General features: G+C 45.7%; 1 pseudogene; it reads right to left on the bottom strand.

Moving 5' to 3' along the window:
- Positions 1-680: 680 nt before the first annotated feature.
- LOC115131469 (trophoblast glycoprotein-like) lies at positions 681-7,993 on the bottom strand (annotated as a pseudogene).
- Positions 7,994-15,062: the final 7,069 nt, after the last annotated feature.

Raw genomic sequence — 15,062 nt, forward strand, 5'->3', positions numbered from 1 at the left:
GTCTCAGTTACAGCCCTATAGCCCCAGCCTCAGTTATAGCCCTATAGCCCCAGCCTCAGTTACAGCCCTATAGCCCCAGCCCTATTGCCCCAGCCTCAGTTACAGCCCTATAGCCCCAGCCTCAGTTACAGCCCCAGCCTCAGTTACAGCCCTATAGCCCCAGCCTCAGTTACAGCCCTATAGCCCCAGGCTCAGTTACAGCCCTATAGCCCCAGCCTTATAGCCCCAGCCTCAGTTACAGCCCTATAGCCCCAGCCTCAGTTACAGCCCTTTAGCCCCAGCCTCAGTTACAGCCCTATAGCCCCAGCCTCAGCCCTATAGCCCCATTCTCAGTTACAGCCCTATAGCCCCAGCCTCAGCCCTATAGCCCCAGTCTCAGTTACAGCCCCAGCCTCAGTTACAGCCCTATAGCTCCAGCCTCATCCTGGTTCTCATCATCTTGACAATAAAACTAGAGAACTTAAAACAAAGCACATTTTCATGAGAGTGTTTTGAGATTTCCGTTGCTGGATGACTTTGGCTGTACAGTGTGAACTGAATGAACAGTCCTTTTTCTTCTCATCTCATCTTTGATAACTCACATATCTATTAGGTGAAATACCAGTGTGATATCACAGCATTAAGATTTGTGACCTGTTGCCACAAAAGTGCAACCAGTGTAGAGCAAACACCATTGTAAATGCAACCCATATTCTGATTATTTATTTTTTCCCTTAACTATTTACACATCGTTACAATACGGTACATAGCAATAATATGACATTTGAAATGTCTCTATTCCTTTGAAACATTTGTGAGTAATGTTTACTGTTCATTTCTGATTTGTTTATTTTCACTTTTGTTTATTATGTATTTCACTTGCTTTGGCAATGTAAACATGTTTCCCATGCCAATACAGCCCTTTGAATTGAGAGAAAGAGTTGCTTTTAGGAGAGATTAGAGGAGAGGTTCTCCTCCCTTTGGAATGCTATGGAGACTAATCTGCTGGGATTCCTTTCATGCACCCTGGGGCAGAGGGATAGAAGACCAAAGAAATGCTCCTCAGTCCTGGGGTGAGCTGGCCCTCAGACAATCTCTCATTGAACTCTGCGTCCCAATGGCACCCTATTCCCTTTATAAGTCCACTACTTTTGCCCAGGGCCCATACAGGGAATATGGTGCAATTTCAGACATGGCCATTGTGCATAAGCTTCACAGGGGTTGGTGTCACACAACTTGCAACTCATGAGCTGATTAATGATGCTGTATGTGAGCTTGGTAGCGATAGTATATACATTTACAAGACCTCTCAAAGAACAATACTTAAGTAAAGTCATAGCAAGTGAAATGTATAAGAACAGTCTTCAGTTTCATTACTTCAGCTTCATGAATTAAGTATATTCATCCATATCTGTTCTCAGTTCCAAGAATCATAACATACATAAATGATATTGTCCAAATGTAGTTTCACTCCTTCACATGACACTTCATTCTAGGACAGACAGAGAAGCCCCACTTTTAAGAGGGGGAAATCTATGTAGAAGAACAGTCAGTCAGTCCCCCATCCATACAACAGTTCTCTTTCACAGTCAATGCCCATTTGTTAGCCATGGGTAATCCCCAGTCTCAGACGATGTGTAGACTGAAAGTGAGGACTGGTTGTGAAGGACTACAGATCAGACAGTGCATGCTTAAATCATGGACAAGGCTAGTAGGAACAATAATAATACTCAGTCATATACTGTATGTTTATATTTATATACAATTCACATGTACAGTTTTTACATGATCTTATCTACTTATAAATGCAATAGAAAAAAACGTTTTTGATTATGAAAAAAGGATCATGGAAGCCCCTGGGAGTGTCCTCCTATCATCAAATGTCTGCTGTGGTGGAGACCTGTGAGAGCCTGGGGTCGGTGTCGTGCTCGTAGCGGTAGTGGTATCCCTCCAACACCTCCGTGCACGCTTCCCGCATGTCATTGATCCTCTTCTTGATGCCCTGCCGGTTGAGGTAGAGGACCAAGAGGAAGACGAGTCCCACGAAGCCCAGGACGATCCCAAGGAACACGTAGGAAGTCTGGAGGGCCAGGTCCGCCCCCTCACCCACCCTGTGGCATCCCAGCGCCACCCCGTCCCCGCCCACCCCAGCCTGTCCAGCCGCCAACCTCAGCAGAGACGTGTTTCTCATGTCTGAGGGGAAGGCACACACCAGGCCCTCTGCGTCTCCCACATGTCCCTGGGAGGAGTTGAGCCAGGCAGCGAAGGGCTCCATGCCACAGATACAGGTCCAGGGGTTCTCCCCTAGAAGGAGTCTCACCCCGGGGGGCAGAGAGGCCAGCTCAGCCAGGCCCTCCTCCTGGACAGTCCGCAGAGCGTTAAGGGTCAGATCCAGCTGCTCCAGAGAGTCCAGCCCAGAGAAGGTGCCATTGTAGAGGGCCACCAGGGAGTTGTTGGCCAGGATGAGCCTCCGCAGGCCCCCAGGTAGGAGAAGGTGTGAGAGGGCAGGTAGATTAGCCTGTTCCCTGACAGGTCCAGGGTCCGGAGCTCAACCAGGGTGGACCAGCGAAGAGACATAGCCAGGTTCATGAGAGAGGAGTAGTTGTAGAGAGCTCGGCTGAGGTTGAGCTCCCTGAGAGTGTGGCCCGGAACAGTGAAGGCCTCTGGGTTGATGACAGCCAGCTGGTTGGAGCTCAGGTCCAGAGAGCGGAGGGAACGCAGCCCAGAGAAAGTCTGAGACTCTACCTCTGTTATCCTGCAGTGAGGGAGGGATACAGAGGAAGCAGAGGATGCATAGTCACTCATAGTCTATAATAACAGTGGCGCAGTGGTCTAAGTCACTGCATCTCAGTGCTTGAGACGTCACTATAGACACCCTGGTTTGAATCCAGGCTGTATCACAACCGGCAGTGATTGGGAGTCCCATAGGGGAGCGCACAATTGGCCCAGTGTCGTCCGGGTTTGGCCGGTGTAGGCCGTCGTTGTAAATAAGAATTTGTTCTTAACGGACTTGCCTAGTTAAATAAAGGTTCAATTAAATTAAAAAGGCACTGCATCTCAGTGCTAGAGGCGTCACCTCAGACCCTGGTTCGATTCCAGGCTGTATCACAACCGGAGTAGGTCGTCCTTGTAAATAAGAATTTGTTCTTAATTGACTTGCCTAGTTAAATAAATAAAATAAAAAACAATAGTAAGCACACGGTTTATTCAAGTTTACCCAACATAACAGGATGCCATTCATCAAAGGCTTCACATTAAGATGCATTCAAAAGTGTGCGAAAATATAGACAGACAAACTCTATGACATTTTTGCTATAATAATACATTGACACTTCAAATCGTGAGGCATATATAAACTTGGACAAATAAAAGTAGGCCAAACCTGAAAACAGTCTTGTTTTTTCCCGCTAGGCAATGTTTCTCTTACCTATTGTTACTCAGTGACAGCGTTGTTATATTGTCCAGCCCTTTGAACGATTCCGGTCCAATTCTGCTGATCTGGTTTCCAGTTATGAACAGATTCCTCGTGTACCCTGGTATCCCAGGCGGGACACTCCGCAAGTCTTTGGAAACACACTTCACCGTGTGAGCAGCTTCCGAGCATTCGCAACGAAGAGGGCACCCGGATGCGCGCGCAGAAATAGAACAGAGCAGCGCACAGAAAACCATCCGTAGAACCAAATCCAGCATTTTTGAAAAACAGGCTACGCGATACCAGAACAGTGATAAATATAGTTTCTATACATTGAAAACAAAAAAGTATCCTATACAGAGCGAATGACATTTACCGAAAATGACTTGCCATTTCAGAAGAATAACAAACTCAACCTTCTTGCCTACTTCTAAGCGCGACAAAAAAAATGCATATGCAACATATGCTGTAGACTACAGCGCATTGACTGTGCACATTAGCTATATATAAATATATATATCCTACTGCCGATGAGAGTGAAACGTGGAGAGAGAGTCCTATCGTACACTGGTCAGATTGTCCTCGCCATCTCCTTGACCCGTTCTATTCTGTATTACAAATCCTGGCTGGATGTTCAACTTCTTAGCATTTCTGAAGCCCACGTGTGACAGAGTCAGAGTCTGATTTCCATGACAAAAGGGGATCTCTCTTTCCGGGCTGTTTGATCCCAGCAGATGCACACCGAGCGTCGCTCCTCTCAAACAATGAAATTAAAGCACCATCGCATCGTAGGCTACAATCTGCGGGGAGGGGCTTTTCAGCTTCCCTCTCACCCCGTCCGGAGCCTTTCTGTCCTCCCACTTTAATTAACAGCATGCAGGCCAGGTCTACACCGGGCGGGAAAGAGAAATGCAACTATTGAATTTGACAAAAACCTTAACAAGTGTAGAAGTTGGTGTCTTGTAGAAGTGTCTTCTTAGATTTTAAACATGGATCAATGTTTGCAACCTGTGCCTTCAAATGATTAGTTTGTTAGGATATATCTCATACGAATAGGCGATTACCGAATAATTATGAAATAAGTCATTTATCTTCAAGCTATTCGATAGACAGGTAGTCTAGGCTAAAGATTCTACCAATATGTATTAATAACCAGAAGCGCAAAATGCCCAGAATTATAGGCGTAAGCACCAAGATGATTAAGAACTGGCACATTCCCAGATCCTTGTGGAATGACACTTGATTATAACAATTGGGGCACTGAATAAGCACTCATGGGGTCCACATCAGCAAGATGTAAATGGTAAAGTCCCTAATTAATTGTATATTTTGATCCATCAAGTGTAATACATCTGAATACGCGCCAAAGTCATTGACAATGTTATAACAATGAATAACACAGGCTAGGCTATGCGTAGATCTTTTTCATGTTCCACAAGAGAAAAGTTCATGTATCTAAATCAATAAAGACGGTAGCACCTTCGAGCATTTGCAGATCAAAAGCTGCGCTACAGAAAATGCGGATACAATGGTGAGAGGTAGACGCGCCTTCCTCTCTCACTCTAGGTGATATTAGATCAACAATGCTTTTTAGAGGGAGGGGAAGCGGAGCCTCTGATGTCTGCCCACCCGTCCTCCCCCAATGCTCTCTACAGAAAAAGAGGGAAAGAGCATAGATAGGATGTTTGCAGGATGATGACAAATGGCAATTGAATCCGAGGTTGTCCTTTTTGATAGCCAAGTGTCAACTCTGAAAGACGCTACGAGTGGTTGGATCAGAGGTGAAATTCGCTTGAAATTGAGCGTTGATTTTTTTAAATTAGCCTTTTCTCCATGACACAAGCTTTAATGTTGAATGCATGTAGTAATTAATAAGTCTGTGCTGTATGAGTAGGCGCAAGTCATGTGATATGATCTAGAAATAGTAGTGATCTAGTAATGTATACACCATTTCTTCACAAATTGTCTACAATAAATAAACGTCTTTATTGGTATCATTTAAATACATTCATAGTTCACTCAGTCCCTTGCAGATTCTTTCATGGGAAAACAGAACTCCTAATCTTACGCAGCATAGTGACATTTCAAGGGATTTAAAGAACAAAAGAAGTTTATTGGTGTTAGGATTTGTATGACTTTATATGATTATTGGCCCTCAGTCATAATAGCATCCCAACTGTCTTTTGTTAGCACTGAATGTGTGAAACCACAGGTGTCCACATTCCACAACCCAGCACCTAGTTACAACTGGAGGAAAGAACATTCATATCGATTCAACTACACTCTAAAGAGTATTACTGATTCTAGAACAGATTCTTGAACAGAACAGAATTTGAGAACAAACCGGTGAACCTTGGTACAAATTTAAATAGGAGTGGTTCCATTGCACACAAAAAAAACGTGCTTTCTTCTCTGTTTTCTATTAGAGGAAAGGAGTAAGGCTTCAGAATGGAATCAAGGCCACAATTTACATCCAATCTTGCCTCTAAATTCTCATTCTCAAATTGCCCACCTATCAGAACTAAATCAATTCCACTTAAAGATTCACTCTGGGCCTCCAGAATGGCACAATGGTCTAAGGCACTGCATCACAGTGCTAGCTGTGCCACTAGAGATTCTGGGTTCGGGTCCAGGCTCTGTCGCAGCCGACCGCAACCGGGAGACCCATGGGGAGGCGCACAATTGGCTTAGTGTCGCCTGGGTTAGCGGAGGGTTTGGCCGGCAGTGATATCCTTGTCCCATCGTGCACTAGCGACTCCTGTGGCAGGCTGGGTGCAGTACATACTGACACAGTTGCCAGGTTTACGGTGTTTCCTCCGACACATTGGTGCGGCTGGTTCCCGAGTTAAGTGGGCATTGTGTCAAGAAACAGTGCGGCATGGTTGGGTTTCAGAGGACGCACGGTTCTCGACCTTCACCTCTCTCAAGTCTGTACGGGAGTTGCAGCGATGAGACAAGACTACCTACTAATTGGGGATAAAATGGGGTAAAAATAAATAATTTGAAAATAAAGGCGCACACTAGGATCTAAGCAGAACAAATAGGTAACATATAGTTAAATTGGATTTGTAACATGTCATCCATTTCGTATCATATGTTACGTTTTTTGTTGTTGCAGGACATAACATACATTACATGACCAAAAGTATGTGGACACCTGCTTGTCGAACATTTCATTCCAAAATCATGGGAATTAATATGGAGTTGGTCCCCGCTTTGGGAGCATTAGTGAGGATTAGTGAGGTCGGGCACTGATGTTGGGCGATTAGGCCTGGCTCGCAGTCGGTGTTCCAATTCATCCCAAAGATGTTTGATGGGGTTGAGGTCAGAGCTCTGTGCACGCCAGACAAGTTCTTCCACACCGGTCTCAACAAACCATCTCTGTATGGACCTCGCTTTGTGCAGAGGGGGCATTGTTATGCTGAAATAGGAAAGGGCCTTCCCCAAACTGTTGCCACAAAGTTGGAAGCACAGAATCGTCTAGAAAGTCATTGTATGTTGTATAGGTAAGATTTCCCTTCACTGGAACTAAGGGGCCTATCCCGAACCAGTTACAGGTAATTTAAAGAGCCCCAGACCATCATTCCTCCTCCAAACTTTACAGCGGGCACTATGCATTCGGGCAGGTAGCATTCTCCTGGCATTCGCCAAACCCAGATTCGTCTGTCGGACTGCCAGATGGTGAAGCGTGAGTCATCACTCCAGAGAATGCGTTTCCACTGCTCCAGAGTTCAATGGCGGCAAGCTTTTCACCACTCCAGCCGAAGATTGGCATTGCGCATGGTGATCTTAGGCTTGTGTGTGGCTGCTCGGCTATGTGAACACAATTCTTGAAGCGCCCGGCAAACAGTTCTTGTGCATGGCAGACGTTGCTTCCAGAGGAAGTTTAGAACTCGGTAGTGAGTGTTGCAACCAAGGACAGACGATTTTTACACGCTACGCACTTCAGCACCCGGCGGTCACGTTCTGTGAGCTTGTGTGGCCTACCACTTTATGGCTGAGCCGTTGTTGCTTTTCACTTCACAATGACAGAATTTACAGTTTACCGGGGCAGCTCTAGCAGGGCATGATTTTGACGAACTGACTCTTTGGCAAGGTGGCATTCTATGACTACGCCAAGTTGAAAGTCACTGAGCTCTTTTTTTTTTTTTCTTATCGCTGCAACTACCCAACAGGCTCGGGAGAGGCGATGGTTGAGTCATGCGTCCTCTGAAACATGACTCGCCAAGCCACGCTTGTTAAACACCCGCTCGCTTAACCCGGAAGCCAGCTGCACCAATGTGTCGGAGGAAACACCATTCAACTGACGACCGCAGTCAGCCTGCAGGCACCCGGCCCGCCACAAGGAGTCGCTAGGGATCGAACCCCAGGCTTTAGTTGTTGCCGCAACACTCCGATGCAGTGCCTTAGATGGCTGCGCTACTCGGGAGGCCGTCACTGAGTTCTTCAGTCAGGCCATTCTACTGCCAATGTTTGTCTATGGAGATTGTATGGCTGTGTGCTCAATTTTATACACCTGTCAGCAGTGGGTGTGGCTGAAATAGCCAAATCCACTAATTTGAAGAGGTGTGTGTGACAGGTTAAAGGACATATTCATAGCCTGTTATACATTGAAAAGTATTAGTAAGTTCATAGTATGTGAGGATCTTAAAACATCTAAGGTTAAAATATGCATTCAGTATTAGTTGATAGAGATTGATAACATTCATATAATTGTGTTAAAGTTCAAATCTGTCAAAGGGTACGAATTGTGTGAGTAATGTGTAAACGTTATATTGATTACTTTATTTTGTGGTGCCTAAAAGTGTTAATCTGTGATCTACGAAATGCTTTTAATCTATGAGCCGGAGATCGATTGCTCTGGTCTCCACCCATATTCCTGGGGAAATTCGCGGTCTTTTTCTCATTGAACTAAATGTTGACTTGAGAATACAACACCGTATCACTCTCGTGATTATTTCTCCCCTGTTTTCAGGGGCGTAACATTTTTGGAGGCTCCGCTGAGATTGCTGCTCAGATGTCCAGTTTCCACACCCTGGTCGCTGAATTCCGAGCCAGCTAAATCTCCACATAACAACTCAGGCAGGCTGCAGTGAGGAAAGTGTTGCTGTTTGGAGGAAGTTGGAAGTTAGTGGTTAAGTACGTGTCAACTGAGGCCATTGATCGACCATCAGAGACAGTAAGGACCATCTAATTCAGAGTCAACTCCTGCACAGTAAAAGTTCCTCCTGTTCTGTCAACATGACAAGCGCCTTGGAAGAACTACAGGAAGAGGTAGTAGGAGAATTGCACACCCTGACTAAAGACAAATTACTAGAGATATGTGATTTCCTTGAAATATCAGGCGAACAGAGAAGAGATGTTAAAGATAAATCCCGCATATCATTAAGGACTCGCATTATGATGTTCCTTGTAAGAGAGGAAGTCACAGAGTTAGAAGATGGCGGCATGTCGGAATTGTTGCTACTTAAAGACGAAATGACAGAGATGATCAGTGGCAGAGATAACAAAACAGGGCAAATTGACCATGATATTGAACCAGCTGGAACACATCACAGAATAGAGGAACTGAGAACTGTAACCCCACAACAAGGGGCGGGAACTGAGCAGATTACTGCAGCCAAAGTCAGTGATTCTCTGCGTCAGCCCCAACACCATGCCAATTTTCAGGGGAGCGTGCCGCTCTCACCCAATGCACAGCCCAGCTCATACTGGCGCAAAGAGTTTAAAATTTCTGGTCAGATAGGTGAACCGGGCCAAAAAGAAAAACGGATTTTTTCCAGCCTTGCCCATCAGATTGAAAATGGACTTAAAAGAGGATATCCTGAGGTAGAAATAGTAGACGCAGTAGTCAGGGCTATTTCTCCAGGCTCACAGCTACGCAGCTACTTGGAAGGTAAACCCCAGCTTACTCTTCCCACACTTAGATGTATCCTGCGTTCCCACTTCCAAGAGAAGAGTGCAACAGAGCTTTACAAACAGCTAGCTTCAGAAGCACAGCATAGCAAGGAGACCCCTCAAAGCTTCCTGATGCGCGTTTTAGATTTGAGGAAAAAAGTACTGTTTGCATCCCAGGAGTCAGAATCAGGGCTTAAGTATGACCCTGCTCTAGTCCAGAGCATGTGTTTACACACAGTCCTTACGGGTCTCCAGAGTGACAGTATCAGGATAGACATGCAGCCTCTCCTGCTAGAGAGCGAAACATCAGATGAGGTTTTGCTAGAGAAGCTTAACATTGCTTGTGCTAATGAGAGAGAAAGACTAAACAAAAAGCGTTTTAATGCCCCACAGCCTGCTACAACTGTAAGTGTAGTCCAGTTAGAGGATATGCCATCTGCAAAGTGTTCTGTGAAGGAAGCCAAAGCTACGATACGCGCAGAACTGTTAACAGAGTTAGCTGAACTTAAGACAGGTGTAGCTTCTCTTAAAGGTCTCAGTGCAGAGATTGCTCAGATTAAGGAAACATTACAGCAGCCTATGTTTCAGTCACAGCCTTGTGCCTATGCCCCACCCCCAGTTAGGAGGCCAGATAGGGACCCCCAGCCACCTGTTTCCCAGCAGCAGTATTACAGCAACTACAGTCGGTCCCAAGCACTTGAGCCTGCACAGCATCAATATGCACCTAACCGGTATACCAACCACTCTGCTCAAGCTCCAAGGAGGTGTTTTGTCTGCCAGCAGGCCAGAACAGATGCACGCTGCACACACTGCTTCCGATGTGGGAGTGGAGAACATTTTCAAGCTGGATGTAAAATCCGGGAGCCAGGCCATCAAGGAGGCCCTTTAAACGGAAACGGGTTACCGCTGAGGGACGAGTGTTAACCGTAGCTACCAAAAAGTCCCAGAAATGTGCAAATTGTGCCAGAGAAGAGTCATTTGAGAACCTGAAACAATGTTCATCATGTAAAGAGACACTGTACTGTTCCAAAGTATGTCAAAACCAACATTGGACTAAACATAAGAAAAATGCACTCACCTGAAAATTGACTCTACCAGTGAAAGGTTTTCCTGCACAGAGAAAATGCCCACTCCTTACCATCCCTAGCTCAAGGTTGCCACCCCGTAAGGTCACCTCGCTAGTCGGCAGACAGTGCCTTATTGAGTGTCACCTGAATCGCCACCACCTCCAAGCTTTATGGGACACAGGCTCTCAGGTATCGGTCATTGATGAACGATGGAAAGAGGAATCTCTCCCAAACGCAAGGCTGAGAGATGTTTCAGAAATCTTGGACTCACCTGATGATCTAAGGTTGACTGCAGCAAATGGGACTGAAATGCCGTACCTGGGATGGATTGAAACAACTTTTCGTCTAGCCTCTGAAACTGACCAAACAAAGGAACTGATCATCCCAGTGCTGGTAATGAAAGGCTGTCACCTATCTCATCCCATCATAGGTTTCAATGTTATCGAGCACATCCTGACAATGACCGAAAAGACTAAACTATACAGTACAGTAAAAACAGCTTTCCCAAGCCTCAAAAGAAACAAGGTGAGGGCTTTTATACAGGCTGTTAGCGCAGAACAGACAGATGAATACGCAGTGAAAACCAAGAAAGAGAAGGTTGCTGTACCAAAACACAGTAGCATTCAGATTGAGTGCCGTGTAGCTTCCCAGCCTTTCAAAGATGACATGACAATGCTTTTCCAGCCAGACCTGAACCCGCAGTGGCCAGATGACCTTGAGTTCTTTGACACACTAGTCAGAGTCAGTAAAGGTGTTTTTCCAGTTATCCTGCTTGATGTCTCTAACCCCACTGACCACGACATTGCCCTGCTAGGACGCACAATCATCGGTACAGTACAAACCATTATGACTGTGTTACCTGCCCAAGTCTTTGAAAAAACTGTCACCTCAGCCACAGTGAATCACACCAGCGTTCGAACCCCATGTACTGCTACTGAACAGTGGGATCCACCAGTAGGTTTAACTCACCTAACCGAAGAACAGAGAGAGGTTGTTAGGAAAATGCTTAGAGAAGAGTGTCAATCCTTCTCCAGATCAGACAATGACATTGGCTGCATTGAACGATTGAAAATGACTATTTCTCTAAAGGACTCTGAACCAGTAAAGCGCACATACATGTCAGTGCCCAGGCCACTGTATCAGGAGATGAAGGGTTACATTTATGACCTCATAGTCCAGGGCTGGGTTAAGAAGTCAAACTCTTCATATTCCTCACCTGTCGTGTGCGTTCGTAAGAAGGACGGGACCCTCCGGTTGTGTATAGATTACAGAGATCTGAACAGAAAGACACATCCCGACCGCCAGCCCATCCCTCGGGTCCAAGACATCATGGACAGTTTAGGTGGTAATTCCTGGTTCTCCCTCTTAGATCAGGGGAAAGCGTATCACCAGGGGTTCATCTCTGAAGAAAGCAGACCACTGACAGCATTTGTGACACCGTGGGGACTCTATGAGTGGATACGTATGCCATTCGGCCTCATGAACGCTCCTGCAGCTTTTCAGCGGTGTATGGAGGAGTGTTTGGAAGGGCTCCGGGATAACATCTGCATTCCTTATCTGGACGACACGCTAGTTTTCAGTAAAACATTCAACAGCCATGTGAATGATGTGCGAAAAGTTTTGCAGCGTCTCAGAGAGTATGGCATTAAACTCAAACCAAGTAAGTGTGATCTCTTTAAACCCCAGGTCCGTTATTTGGGCAGAATAGTGTCTGCAGAGGGCAGCCGAGTTGACCCAGCCGATTTTGAAGCAGTAAGAGCATTGAAAGAAATCAGACCAGAGACTGTGGGCCAGCTCAGAAAAATGCTTGGTTTACTCACGTACTACAGGCAGTACATCAAAGACTTTTCTAGGAGTGCCAGCTGCCTGTATGACCTCCTGAAAGCAGATTCAGAGAAATTACCTGACCACCCACGGAAAACAAAAACAAAGAAAGTAAGTCATGTGGTGCCCTCAAACAAGCCAATCCTGTGGACTGACCAGCATCAACAGGCACTTGAACAGCTGATTGAGTGTTTGCTTCACCCACCAGTTTTAGGTTTCCCTGATTTCACTCAGCCATTTGTTGTACACACTGATGCGTCACACCAAGGCTTGGGAGCAGTTCTTTATCAAAAGCAAGAGGGGTAGCTTAGGGTCATTGCTTATGGCTCTCGAACCTTAACAGCAGCTGAGAAGAACTATCACTACCACTCGAGCAAGCTAGAATTTCTAGCTCTAAAATGGGCAATCACTGATAAGTTCCATGACTATTTGTACTATGCTCCCACCTTCACTGTATACAGCGATAACAACCCGCTCTGCTACATTCTGTCTACTGCAAAACTGAACGCAACCACTTCCAGGTGGGTTGCAGACTTGGCTGATTTCCACTTTACAATAAAGTACAGGCCAGGCAGAGAGAACGGTGATGCAGATGCTTTGTCAAGGATGCCACTGGATGTAGAGTCACTGATGAGAGAATGTTCTGAGGAGCTTACACCAGACACCATCGCCGCCACGATACAAGCAGTTGAGGTACAGAAAGAGGCTGTTGTACCTTGGTCATTTTCAGCTGCATCTATGTCAGTATCAGCTGAAGGTGAGACAACCACTGCAACAACCAGCTCGATCCCAAAAGATGGGATTAGAGAAGCACAAGAATCTGATCCAGTCATCCGTCCTGTGCTCAATTTCAAACTGTCGGGTTCCAAACCGCCAGTTAAAGAGCAAAAGAAATTCAGTCCAAAGACAAAATGCCTATTCAGAGAATGGGACAAATTGACAATAGACAGTGATGGCATTTTGTACAGAATCACTACAGCCCGCAAGCAGTTAGTTCTACCAGAGCAGTACAAAGGTAAAGTGATGGAAGAGTTGCACAATAACATGGGACACCAAGGTACTGACCGCACTGTATCACTAGTACGTGACCGCTTCTTCTGGCCATATATGCAATCTGACATCGAGCACTATGTGACTAAAACTTGTAGCTGTGTCAAGCAGAAAAGGCCAGCCCATGCAACAAGAGCTCCTCTGACAAACATTGTGACAACACAGCCATTTGAACTGGTATGTATAGACTTCCTTCATCTCGACAGATGCAAAGGAGGATATGAGTACATCCTCGTGATTGTTGATCATTTTACACGTTTCACTCAAGCCTACGCCACCACATCAAAGTCAGGTAAAACTGCTGCAAATCTCATCTTCAATGATTTTGCCCTGAAGTTTGGGTTCCCGTCCGCATCCACCATGACCAAGGGGAGAATTTGAAAATCAGTTGTTCCATCAGTTAAAGAAACTCAGTGGCATGGCGGGGTCCAGGACAACACCCTATCACCCGATGGGAAACGGTCAAGCGGAACGCATGAACAGAACATTGTTGCAAATGTTAAAGACACTAACTGAGACACAAAAGTCAAATTGGAAGGAGTCTCTGAACAAACTGGTTTATGCCTATAACTGCACCCGTTGGCGAAGTGACTGGCTATTCACCATTTTATCTTCTGTTTGGGAGATCACCCAGGCTTCCAGTTGATATGCTCTTTGGATTGTGCACAGAGGCAGGTTCCAGTAACCAGCGAGAATACGTGGAGAACTGGAAACGAGGGATGGAAGAAGCATACGCCATTGCAAATGAAAATGCTCAGAAAGCCGCTGAAAGAAGTAAGAAGTACTATGACACTAAAGTTAGGAGTTCAGTGCTACAGCCTGGCGAGCGAGTTCTGATTAAAAACCTGACACCAAGAGGAGGACCAGGAAAACTCCGTAACTATTGGGAAGATACAATTCACACAGTGGTGAGACAAATGGGTTCAGACCTGCCGATTTATGAATTGAGACCAGAAAAGGTTAGGGGACGCTCCAGGGTCCTGCACAGAAATCTGCTCATGTCCTGTGACCACTTACCTTTTGAGACACAACCAGAAATGACCAAAGTGGACAAAAGTCAGAAAACGAGGAGACACCAGCCTGCATCACAGACTCTAGATTCTGATGAAGACAGTGGGGATGAATATGACCTTCATCATGATCCGCTACAGGTTCCCACATCTCCTACAGTACCTGAGGAGAGGAATGCTGAACCAGCGAGAGAGTGGGAACACAGACCCCCAACAGTGAAACAGACAGTTGCAGTGCCAGTCCCTTATACACTACCAGCACAGCCTCTTGTTGAAAAGCGGCTGGAGGAGACAACAGTTAAAGACCTACCTGCTGAGGAGATTAACTTGCCTGCTGAAAATTTGCCTGATGATCGTCCACCAAGTGCCTTTCCTTCATATACTGATGCTGCTGAACCTGAGGAACCAGCCTACCAGCTGCCACAAAGAGAGAGACACCCTCCAAGACGTATCACCTATGATCAGCTTGGTATCCCTTCCTGCTACAGTATACAGCCACAGCCACAGTTGTTCCCTGTCTACTCTGCACCAGGACTGGTTCCATGGCTGCCATCACTACAGCAATGTTACTTTCAGCCACCTTACATGTATGGGCTTCAGCAAACATGAGGCTACAGAGTTGACATGTTTGACCATGGACTACTGTCAGATTTCACAGACTGTCAAAAGAGACAATTTACAGACTATGCATATAGATCATTAAAATTGATGGACTGTTGATCAATAGTATGAGAAAATACTGCTTATGTTATATAGCTGGTCAACAGATATGGACTGTGAATATAACTTGTTAGTTATATTTGAACTGTGACCCGTGACTTC

This window comes from Oncorhynchus nerka, linkage group LG7 (assembly GCF_034236695.1).
Source record: "Oncorhynchus nerka isolate Pitt River linkage group LG7, Oner_Uvic_2.0, whole genome shotgun sequence".
In the NCBI taxonomy this organism is placed as follows: Eukaryota; Metazoa; Chordata; class Actinopteri; order Salmoniformes; family Salmonidae; genus Oncorhynchus; species Oncorhynchus nerka.